We start from the raw sequence: 12,390 nt of genomic DNA, 5'->3' as shown, positions 1-12,390 counted from the left end.
TAGCTGCTGCCCATACTTCACAACTATTCAGAAAATGATTTTTTAAAAACTCTTTTGGGGGAGATTCAAAGTAGGAGAGATACAAATGTTTCTTGTAAACTTAAAAACACATAACAAAGAGTGTAGGTTTCTATTCTTGTCATTGGCCATTTGTCTCACATGTGAAAAAAATTTCAACTAACTAGACTTTTGAATCTTTTTCTCTATCTTTTCTTATTCTTTTCCTTTTCCTTTTTATCCTGCACAGTTAAGAGATCAGCACTATTCCTGTTTTTCATACCAGTGGAGTCTGGTTACTTCATTTGTTTGAGACAGTATTCTGAAAATGAATTCCTTATCACCTACAGAATTTGTTTTCTGCAGTAAGTTCTGTCATTGCCGACCAAGAAAGATCCAAGTGTTTTTCATCATGTTTGATTGGTCTATACTTTTTATTAGACCATAATGATAAGAATTCTTGAGTTCTGTTTCCCTTCTGGTTATATTTAAAACAACAAGGTATTAAACATGGGGGTGGGGGGGAGGAGGTTACCGTAACACCTCTGCTTACCATGCTGCAGCATTTGAGTGAGTCATCTCACCCTGCTTTCACTTACAACTGTGAGAGGCAGACCGCTGCATTTTTGGTTATCTCTTAATTGCTAGAAAGTTCTTCCTTTACAGTGAGACTATAACCACCACATCATCTATCTGGCCTGAGTCTTCCTAGATTAATATAAAACAAAGAGACTCTATCCATTTTTCCTCTGATAGTACAAATATTATGTCTCTTATTGTGTTACTATTTCTCTTTTCCAAGTTAAACTTCCCTAATACCTAATCCTTTCTGCTACAATGCTCAAAACTGGAGGTTGCTTCTAGTTCTGCAAATCAATGTTGCTGGTGAGATTCAGCAAAAATACAGTCATCCTTTTCCTCAAAAAGCATAGTTATGCACTGTTAAAATAGTATTTTCTCATATTAAAATATAATAAATCCAACTACTTAGCAAATCAACTAATCTATTAGGAAGCCAGATGATACAACAGTTATCAATATAGGAAAGCAGTGACTATCTTCATTACAAATAATTAAGTAAATGTAGTAACAGTTGTCTGGAATACTGCAAAAACAAATAACTTGCATGCCAGAAGCACAAAGATGCCATGTAACTACCTGCTTATATTTTATGCCTGCGTGGGTACACAAAGGATGGAGTTGGATAAACTCAAATTCGTTGATATATATTTTTAAAATATTCTTCCTTTAAGTTAGAGTTTTCTGTTAACTCAACTTACTCTTTTTCTAGTCTCATCTGAGCTGACAGACTCACATTCTTTCCTATATGTTTATTTAGTTTCCTTAAGGGCAAAAACCCCTTGTCTTTGTCCCTTCTCTGTACAGTAAGTATTAGGTGTATCAGTCTGCATCACACAGAGACACGTTATTAAAAGGTGCTCATGCATCAGTTAAAGTAGTCTTTTCAAAAAGTGTCCTTTAAGAGCCAGCTGGTAATGCAAAGGGAAAGAAGGGGGTTGTTATCAGGGTAACTAGGACTCCTACAGCTGGGATGGAGTAAATTAAGAAAATTCTCAAGGCCAATTTTATAAAAACCTAGAATAAGAAGAACCCTAGTGTGTTTAGCTCATTCCTTTGCTGTCTGGTTTAGAAGTAAGCTGAAACCATTTTTCTATTTTCAAAAATTTAGAGAGCACTAAACAGTCAAGACATCCGATTCCCCTACCATATTTCAATCTTAGGAAATTATCTCCTTAAGGTTTGTTTCTGTATCTATAAAATAAAGAACTTGAGCTAGAAAACCTTTCCTAGGGAATTTCTGATTTAAATTTCTATGTTTCTTGAAAGTAACCAAGCTAATATTAATAGTTTCAACATTGTAACTTCCTGCATGTGGCCCTCAAGGTTTAGGGAAAAGCACTTGTATTATTTGAGTATATAGTTCAAAGATACGAATTTGTTTTAAAGAAACAATAAACATAAATTTTCCTTTTATGCCAGGAGTGAAACTAGCATTAAAGCAGTAACTACAGAAACTAAGAAAAAGATGGCAGGTAAGGCTGATATGAAAGCTCCATAAAATACAAACATCATAAAAGTTGAGAGTACCAGAATATTTAAACACAATAAAGTTACTAAAAATAGTTTTTAAATTTACCCATATTCTTCTAGATCAACTCAGTTAAAAAAAATCACATTTGAAACCATATTCTAAATTGGATCTGCTTATAAACATATTATTTTACTAATAGTTATATAAAATTGGATTAGTAAAGGCAGGAAATTCTTTCACACAAACAAAAAGAAGACATCCTTGGTTCTACAGCAAAAGAAAACCAAAATATTGAAACAATCCATGTTACTCCATATGAAAATGCTGTTGCTTCAATATCCTGCTAAGCATTAGAACAACTCTAGCCAATAAGGTTAAATGTAATATAAAGTGAGCACGCAAATGTTTCCCAGCCCTCCTTACTTCTCAAAATTGTCCTATTATGGGTATCAAACTGGCTTTGACCAAATCTCTGATAACAGGTGAAATTAACTGCGATTCTGATCAATTCAAAAAATAATTTAACCTGGTTATCTGATTCATTTCCATGGCTAATTTTGCCAAAATGGTATAGTAGTGTGTTTAAATGACCTAATTTTTAAAATGGATGCAGTTTTTGAAATCCTTTTTAGGTACAAAAAGAATGACTACTATAGATATTTGTTTTACTGCACTCTACATTTCTGTACATTTTCAATGCACATTTCAAATGAAAGAAAAATATAATACAATGCAACAGTATTATTAAAATGTATAACAGTTATTACACTCAATATTGAAAGACTGAAAGCTCTTCCCCTAAGGTTAGGAACAAAACAAGGATGCCTGCTTTTGTCACTTCTATTCAATATTGTACTGTAAATTCTAGTCAGAGCAATTGGTCAAGAAAAAGAAATAAAAGGCATCCACATTGGAAAGGAAGAATTAAAATTATATATATTTACAGGTTGCATGATCTTAAATTTAGAAAATCCTAAAGAATCCATAAAAATTATTAGATCTAAGAAAGAAATTCAGCAGAGGTGCAGGATACATGATAAACATGAAAAATATCAGTTGTATTTATATATATTACAATGAACCATCTATAAATGAAATTAAGAAAACAATTCCATTTTCAATAGCATCAAAAAGAATAAAAAACTTAAGAATTAAGTAAACCAAGACTTGAGCATTGAAAACTATAAAACAGACTTCCAAGCCAAAATGGTGGCTTAGCAACATGCACGTTTTAGTTCGTCCTCCAGAACACTACTAAATAACCAGAAACAGTACAGAACAGCTCCTTGGGTCACGTCAGTGGCGGGATACACAGCGTACTCCAGTCTGGACCAGCTGCGAGCCCCCCCCAGAACTGTGAGTTCCCCAAGTTGTGGCAGGTGGCGCCCCTCCCTCACAGGCTGCTTCCCAGAGGGGAAAGGAAAGGGACTTTACCAGCAGCAGGGGTTGGGCCCAACTAAACGCCAATTGTGGAATTAATTAACAAGTTCTGACTACTAAAAATAGACCCCCAGCTCAGGTGAACCTGGTCAAAGCGGAGGTCACTGATTTTTGCCCCAGAGCCAAGGGGGCAGGGCTGACGGAAAAAGAAAAAAACACGAAACAGAGATTTTTGTGGCTGTGCTTCTACAAAGGCTTATCTGCCTTTGGATACAGCGCCAGGGCTCCTCAGGCTGCAACTGCCCCAAGCATAGGCAGAAACAAGGTTGTCTGAGAGCTTGTCTGGAGCCTGTGCCTTCCCCAGCGGGGGGGTGAAGCCCAACTCAGGTGGAATCCCTCCCTCAAGGAATTCAGACACCAGGGCTTGGTAATTTGAAGCCATTAAAATCAGCCTACAACCTCTCCTCTGTCTCCACCACACCCCCAGCATGGAGAGTCTGCTGAAATTAAAGGTACCACATCATCTTATGTTGGTGGGACCCACAGGCAGACAAGCACAACATACTGGGCAGGATAAGAAAAACAGAGCCCAGAGACTTCACAGGAAAGTCTTTCAACCTTCTGGGTCTTACCCTCAGGGAATACCAACGCAGGTGACTCTTTCCTCCTGATAGGAGGCCAGTTTGGTTTGGGAATATCCGGCTGGGGTCTATAATACCTAAGTAGACCCTCCTAAGGTGGGGAGAAAAAGGCACCATACAAGCAGGGCAAGAAACAAGAAAACAAGAACTGAAAAATTCTCCTCTGTTAAACAAAACCTAAGCTAGAAATCCAGATAAAGCTGAACTGAATGTCAAAGAACAGACAGACAACAAATTCATCCAGCAAGAAAACGGCAGGTAAAAGAAGTGAAAGCAATCTCCAGAATAAACTAATTAAGGTAATGAAATGCCTAGATGCCAGCAAAAAATAACAAATCACACTAGGAAAATTGAAGATATGGCCCAGTCAAAGGAAAAAACCAACAATGCAAATGACATACAGGAGCTGAAACAATTAATTCATAATATACGAACAGATATGGAAAACCTCATCAAAAACCAAATCAATGGATTGAGGGAGGATATAAAGAAGGCAAGGAATGAACAAAGAGAAGAAATTGAAAGTCTGAAAAAACAAATCACAGAACTTATGGGAATGAAAGGCACAGTAGAGGAGATGAAAAAAAACAATGGAAACCTACAATGGTAGATTTCAAGAGGCAGAACACAAGATTAGTGAACAGAAGGACAGAACATCTGAAATCCAACAAGAAAAAGAAAATATAGGGAAAAAAACAGAAAAATATGAGCAGGGACTCAGGGAATTGAAGGACAACATGAAGCACATGAATATACATGTTGTGGGTGTCCCAGAAGGAGAAGAGGAGGGAAAAGGAGGAGAAAAACTAATGGAGGAAATTATCACTGAAAATTTCCCAACTGTTATGAAAGACTTAAAATTACAAATCCAAGAAGTGCAGCATACCCCAAAGAGAACAGATCCAAATAGAAGTACTCCAAGACATTTACTAATCAGAATGTTAGAGGTCAAAGAGAAAGAGAGACTCTTGAAAGCAGCAAGAGAAAACCAATCCATCACATACAAGGGAAGCCCAATAAGACTATGCGTAGATTTCTCAGCAGAAACCATGGAGGTGAGAAGACAGTGGGATGATATATTTAAATTACTAAAAGAGAAAAACTGCCAACCAAGAATTCTATATCCAGCAAAATTGTCCTTCAAAAATGAGGGAGAAATTAAAACATTTTCAGACAAAAAATCACTGAGAGAATTTGTGACCAAGAGACCAGCTCTGCAAGAAATACTAAAGGGAGCACTAGAGACAGATAGGAAAAGACAGAAGAGAGAGGTGTGGAGAAGAGTGTAGAAAGGAAGACTATGAGTAAAGGTAAAAAGAAGGAAAATTAGATATGACATATAAAATCCAGAAGGCAAAATAGTGGAAGAAAGTACCACCCATGCTGTAATAACACTAAATGTTAGTGGATTAAACTCCCCAATCAAAAAACATAGACTGGCAGAACGGATTAAAAAACAGGAACCATCTATATGCTGTCTCCACTCAAAGGACATGAGGGCAAGGACACAAATGGGCATTTGCACACCAATGTTTACAGCAGCATTATTTCCAATTACTAAGAGACGGAGAAAGCCTAAAATGTTCATCAACAGATGGGTGGCTAAACAAACTGTGGCATATACATACGATGGAATATTATGCAGCTATAAGACAGAATAAATTTATGAAGTATGTAAAAACATGGATGGATCTTAAGGACATTATGCTGAGTAAGATTTTCTAAAAACAATAGGACAAATAGTATATGGTCTCACTGATATGAACTGACATTAGTGAACAAACTTGGAATATTTCATTGGTGACAGAGACCATCAGGAGATAGAAACAGGGTAAGATATTGGGTAATTGGAGCTGAAGGGATACAGACTGTGCAACAGGACTGAATATAAAAATTCAGAAATGGTCAGCACAATACTACCTAACTGTAATACAATTATGTTAAAGCACTGAATGAAGCTGAATGTGAGAATGACAGAGGGAGGAGGGCTGGAGGCATAAATGAAATCACAAAGAAAAATAGATGATAAAGATTGAGATGGTATAATCTAGGAATGCCTAGAGTGTATAATTATAGTGACTAAATGTACAAATTGAAAAAATGTTTTTTCATGAGGAAGAACAAAGGAATGTCATTACTGCAGGGTGCTGAAAATTGATGGTAATCAATATTTTAAAATTTCAACTTATGTGTGAGACTAAAGTAAAAAATGTTTATTTGGTACAAACTTTATATTTTGACTAGTGCATGTCCTAATATAACTTATGCAGATAGTTGGCTGAACAACATAAGTATATGGAACCTTGAGTAGAACATGAGATTTTGATGGTTTGTCCAGAGTGATGCCCCGATGAATCCCAGAGTGATGTGATCAGTGAGTGGAAAAGTATTTGCAAAGTCCCCTTTGGGGAATAGTGAGAATGGGGGAAAATTCAACCCCCCCCCAGTTGAATTCTTGATATTCTCACAAGCAGTGTGGACAACCAAAGCTATAGGCTGAGTCCGCAGTCTTGGGGTTTGTTCATATGAAACTTAACCCTACAAAGGATAGGTCAAGCTACTTAAAATTTAGGCCTAAGAGTCACCCCCAAGAGAGTCTCTTTTGTTGCTCAGATGTGGCCTCTCTCTCCAGCCAACACAACAAGCAAACTCACCACCCTCCCCCTGTCTACACAGGACATGACTCCTAGGAGTGTGGACCTTCCTGGCAATGTGGGACAGAAATCCTAGAATGAGCACAGACTCAGCATGAAGGGATTGAGAAAAATCCTAGAATGAGCAAACCCTAGAATGAGCTGAGACTCAGCATCAAGGGATTGAGAAAACCTTCTTGACCAAAAGGGGGAAGAGTGAAAGGAGACAAAGTGTCAATGGGTGAGAAATTCCAAACAGAGTCGAGAGACTATCCTGGAGGTTATTCTTATGCATTAAGTAGATATCACCTTGTTATTCAAGATGTAATGGAGCAGCTGGAGGGAAATGCCTGAAAATGTGAGCTGTGTTCCAGTAGACATGTTTCTTGATGATGATTGTATAATGATACAGCATTCACAATGTGACTGTGTGATTGTGAAAACCTTGTGTCTGATGGTCCTTTTATCTACCTTGTCAACAGATGAGTAGAACATATGGAATAAAATTTAAAAAAAACTATAAAACATTGCTGAAAAAAATGTGTTAAAAAATGGAAGTTTTAATATTGTTAAAATGCAATACTCCCCAAAGTGATCTATAAAATCAATGCAATCCATATAAAAATTACAACACTTTTTTTCAGAAATGGAAAAACTGATGTTGAAATTCATATGATATTGCAATGGATGCCAAATAATCAAAAAGAAAAAAAAAGTTGGAGGACTCACAATTCTCAATACAAAACTTAATACACAAAGCCACCATAATGAAAACATTATGACACTAGTACATGGATAGAAATGTAGACCAATAAAATAGAATTGAGAGTCCATATATAAACTCATACATCTATGATGAAATGATTTTCAACAAGGGTGGCAAGATCATTGGTGGGCAAGGAACAGTCTCTTCAACAAATGGTGCTGGTACAAAAGGACATCCAATTACAAAAAAATAAGAAAGTGGACCCCTACCTCACACCATATACAAAAACTAACTCAAAATAGATCAAATATTAAAATTTGGATCTAAAACTATAAAACGCTTAGAAGAAAACATAGGGGTAAATCTTCTAGACCTTAGGTTTGGCAATGGAATTTTTAAAGGTACAAGAAACAAAAGAAAAAAGAGACTGAACTTCATCAAAACTTAAAACATTTAGACAGTATCAAAAAAGCAAAAACACAACCTTTGGAATGGGAGAATACAGATACAAATGTACTGATAAAGTTTCAATATCCAGAATGTATAAAGAACTTCTAAAACTTAAGAAAAAAGACAATTAACAAATGGACAAAGAATAGACATTTCCCCAAAGAAGATACACTAATGGCTGACAAGCACATGAAAAGATGCTCAACATCTTTAGTGATTAGGGAGCTATAAATCAAAGCCACAATGAGATACCATTTCATATCACAAGGATGACTACAATTTTTTATAAAAGGGAAGTAAGTGTTGGCAAGGATGTGGGAAACTTAGAACCCCCATTCGTAATTACAGGTGGGAATGTAAATGGTTTGGCAAATCCTCAGAAAGTTACACGTAAAATAACCAGATAACCCAGCAATTCCTCTCTAAGGATATACCCAAAGGAAATGAAAACAGACATTCAAAAAATACTTGTACACAGATGTTCATAGCAACCCAATTCACAATCATGAATTCAAAATTACCAGAGTAGAAACAACTAAATGTCCATCAATTAATGAATGGATGAACAAAGTGTAGTGCATCCGCACAATGGAATATCATTCGGTCCTAAGGAGGGGTGAAAATACAATACACGGAATAATGTGGATGTACCTTGAAGACATTTAGCCAAATGAAATAAGCTAAACATAAAAAGTCACATATTGTATGATTCTACTTATACGGAATGTCCAAAGTAGCTAAATCCATTGAGAGAGAAAGCAGATTGTTACTGGTTTCCAAGAACTCAGAGAATTGGGGAGTGACTGCTTAACGGGTACTGGGTTTCCTTTTGGGAACTGAAAATATCTTGAACTAGAGAGGTGATAATTTCATAAAACAATGAATGTATTAAATGCCGCTGAATTGTACACTTCAAAACAGTTTAAATGGTTAGTTTTGTTATATGAATTTTACCTCAACCACAAAAAAAAATAACAGCATGTAAATTTACTTTGTAATATCTAACTCCCCAAAATAGTGAGGCAAAATTTATTGCAAAGTATTACTACATTTATAGTACACAAAACTACGTAATTCAAAAGCAAAAACATCAAAGATCTAAATTTGGCTTTTATGTTTTTTTTTCTCAATGGTTTCTTTTCTGTCTAAGTTTATACACTGTTTCTCAAACTTCATTGTGCCCTAGAGGGGTGGTTGAAATGCAAATTGCTGTGCATCATTTTAGGAGTTTCTGATTCAGTAGGTCTGGGATGGGACTTTAGAATTTGCATTTCTTACACATTCCCAGGTGATACAAATACTGCTGGCCCAGGGACTATGCTTAAAGAACCACAGCTCTAATGCAAAGTGATGCTGCTACCATGGACCTGATCCCCGGAGTCAGAAAGCAGCAATTTCTGAAAGTACTTGCTACAAGGAAAAGAAAAGAGGTGCTGATACACACTGTCTTAGGTGCTATATTATTTGGATATGGCAGGTACTTTCTGAAGCTGATGTCACAAACTAATTTGCATTTCATATAGAACATAATGACCCAAGATTTACCTTGCAAACATGTCACAACACAGAACATTTTTTTTTTTGCATGCTGTATGGCAGGGGTCACATTTCATTATTTTTCCATGTGAGTGTCCCCTTATTGCAGCATCATTTGCTGAATTTTTGCTTACATGGCTTTTTGTATGTTTGCTTGCTTGTTTGTTTAGGAAGTGAATGGGCTGGGAATCAAACCCGGGTCTCCAGCATGGCAGGTAAGAATTCTACCACTGAACTGCCCTCGCACCCCCAACACAGAACATTTTATAGAGCAAACAAACTTATTTTTCTTATGGATAGAAGATACCACACAAGAGATTTGTTTGAAAAGCTATTTGGTAATCTTTTTAATTTACCATCCTGGATTTTCTAAGCAAACTTCTTACTTGCTCAGAGTGAGCATAGCTCATACCCCTAACTAACCAGAGCAGTAACTACTTCAAAGCTAGAGAAGAAAGAAAACACCTGCTGAATAATAGATATACGCACCAAAGATCTACTGTGCCTTATGGAACCTGACTTCTAATCAAAACTACTTTCAATCTAGAACCTTCATTCTTTGCTTTAACTGGAACCTGTAAAATAGTTTTATTCTTGAGCTACTTAATTACCTCCCTATTGCCATAAGTATGGTGTGGCACATCAACAGTTTATTCTTTCACAATGTACTCTTAAAAATACAAATAAAAAAAACTAGCAAATTCATACAATTTAAGTAATAGCTTGCTTTAGCACTCCCCAAAGTAGTCATTTATTTGTAGGTTAAGTTATTTTTCCTGTTTTCACCATTGAGTCACAGGAAAACTGTGCTGTCTTTCATCGACTGCATTTGGCTCTGTGTCTAGTATGAAACCAAAAGAACCTCTCTCTTCTGGTAGCTTATTTGCAGTGGCACACTCCAGGGGCTAATATGGGAGACACCAATCACTATGTAAAGCTTGACCAATACATAATTCCAAGAAAAATAACAGGGTAACAATTTAAATGCTATTAACCAAAAGCCTGCTAAACAGCAATTACCATGGTTCAACACATTCAAGATATTAGATAAATTTCTCTTCAAAACCATCATTTGGGTATAAGAAGGAACTAATTATTGAATATCATAGTTCGAAATCCATGGCACAATTAAGAGGAAAGAAGACGAAGAAGATAAAAATTACTTATTTTATCAACTACTGTAACTATGAACATAGAGCTGCTTCCCCAAATCACCTGAAAATTCCGATCATTCCAAATTTCCAATTATTCCACTTATTTGAAAAATAAGTTGATGTCAAAATATTTTTAGACATCTGATTGGAATCATTTTGCAAAGGACTCTAACTTCCCTATTGCTAGTGAGTTTTATAACTTCAAAATTATGGCTAATATATTTTTGTCACAAACATTATATACACAAACCTTTGCATGTGGATTATCTGTAAATATGTGGAATAAGAACATAATTGACTCATTCATAGTCTGAAGATCAGGGTAAAAGATACTTTTTCCCTCAATTACAATAGACCGTACATGCCACTGGCTTCAGATTTTTTTTGGAAAACTTATTTTAATCTAGCAGTGAGTGGCCCTTCATAGCTGTGCTGCTTAGAAACATTCATGTATCATGAATTCTAGTAGCTTGACATCATCAAACTAATCAGAATTTTAACAGTCGAAGCACTGTGATAGTTAATTCTGTCAATGTGCTTGCTCACAAAATTTTGTAGCCACAAAGGTATATCTGCAAGTTATAAATAGCAAAAGCAAAGGAAGACAAATAAGGAGATATCTTGATCAGTCAGCAAACACTACTAAGGTAACTACAGAATTAAAAATGCAAGTTTTTATTAATGTTGTTCTATTGTTTTAGCCTCCACAAAAGAAAATAGTTTTATCTTGCTATTTGACTCATCACAGATAAAATTTTAAAAAACATAAATAAAGCCTTCAAATACTCTATTCAAAATAATGCAACATTTTTCTCTGAAATTATTCTTATTGAATTAAAAATAACTTAACAGATACTTCCGGAGAAGATGGCGGCTTAGTAAGACGCGCGGGTCTTAGTTCCTCCTCCAGAAAAGCAACTAAAGAAACAGAAACAATACAAAACAGCTCCCGGAGTCACGACAGAGACCAAAAAAGACAGCGTACCCCATTCTGGAACGGCTGAACGGGTAGGGAGAATCCACTGCTGTGAGATACCCGAGGGGTGCACGTTTTCCCGGCTGGGGTGGCTGGCGTCTGGGGTCCCCTCCACGCACGTGGCTCCCCGGTCTGACTGGGAACATTGGATAGCGGGGCCCTCCCGTCACGCTTGGCGTCTCGGGCCAGCTGGGCAATTAGGACTGGCACTCTCCCAAGCCGCAGCGGCCAGCGACCCCCGCCTCCACGCGCGGTTTCCCGGGCCGACTGCCGTGCAGACAGACGAGCGCCACGAGCGCCACCTACTGGGCAGGAAAAGAAAAACAGAGCCCAGAGATTCCACAGAAAAACCTTTCAACCAGCTGGGTCCCACACCCAGGGAGATCTGATCAAATGCCCAGACACCAGCAGAAAATAATGGATGACGCTCGGAAAATTGAAGATATGGCCCAGTCAAAGGAACAAACCAATAGTTCAAATGAGATACAGGAGCTGAGACAACTAATGCTGAATATACGAACAGAAATGGAAAAACTCTTCAAAAACCAAATCAATAAATTGAGGGAGGACATGAAGAAGATATGGGCTGAACAAAAAGAAGAAATAGAAAATCTGAAAAAACAAATCACAGAACTTGTGGGAGTGAAGGACAAAGAAGAAAAAATGGAAAAAACAGTGGATACCTACAATGGTAGATCTAAAGAGACAGAAGCTACAATTAGTGAACTGGAGGATGGAACAACTGAATTCCAAAAAGAAACAGAAACTATAGGGAAAAGAATGGAAAAACTTGAGCAGGGAATCAGGGAACTGAATGACAATATGAAGCGCACAAATATACGTGTTGTGGGTGTCCCAGAAGGA

At 36.8% G+C, this 12,390-nt stretch overlaps 1 protein-coding gene across 1 annotated transcript in view; it reads right to left on the bottom strand.

Moving 5' to 3' along the window:
* The window catches only part of SWT1 (SWT1 RNA endoribonuclease homolog), a 165,765-nt gene that overhangs the window by 6,927 nt on the left and 146,448 nt on the right, over nucleotides 1-12,390 (bottom strand). The gene's annotated exons all lie outside the window — the stretch shown is intronic.

This window comes from Tamandua tetradactyla, chromosome 4 (genome assembly GCF_023851605.1).
Source record: "Tamandua tetradactyla isolate mTamTet1 chromosome 4, mTamTet1.pri, whole genome shotgun sequence".
Lineage (NCBI taxonomy): Eukaryota > Metazoa > Chordata > Mammalia > Pilosa > Myrmecophagidae > Tamandua > Tamandua tetradactyla.
The sequence above is the reverse complement of the archived record's forward strand: the minus strand, read 5'-3'. Positions and strand labels throughout refer to the sequence as shown.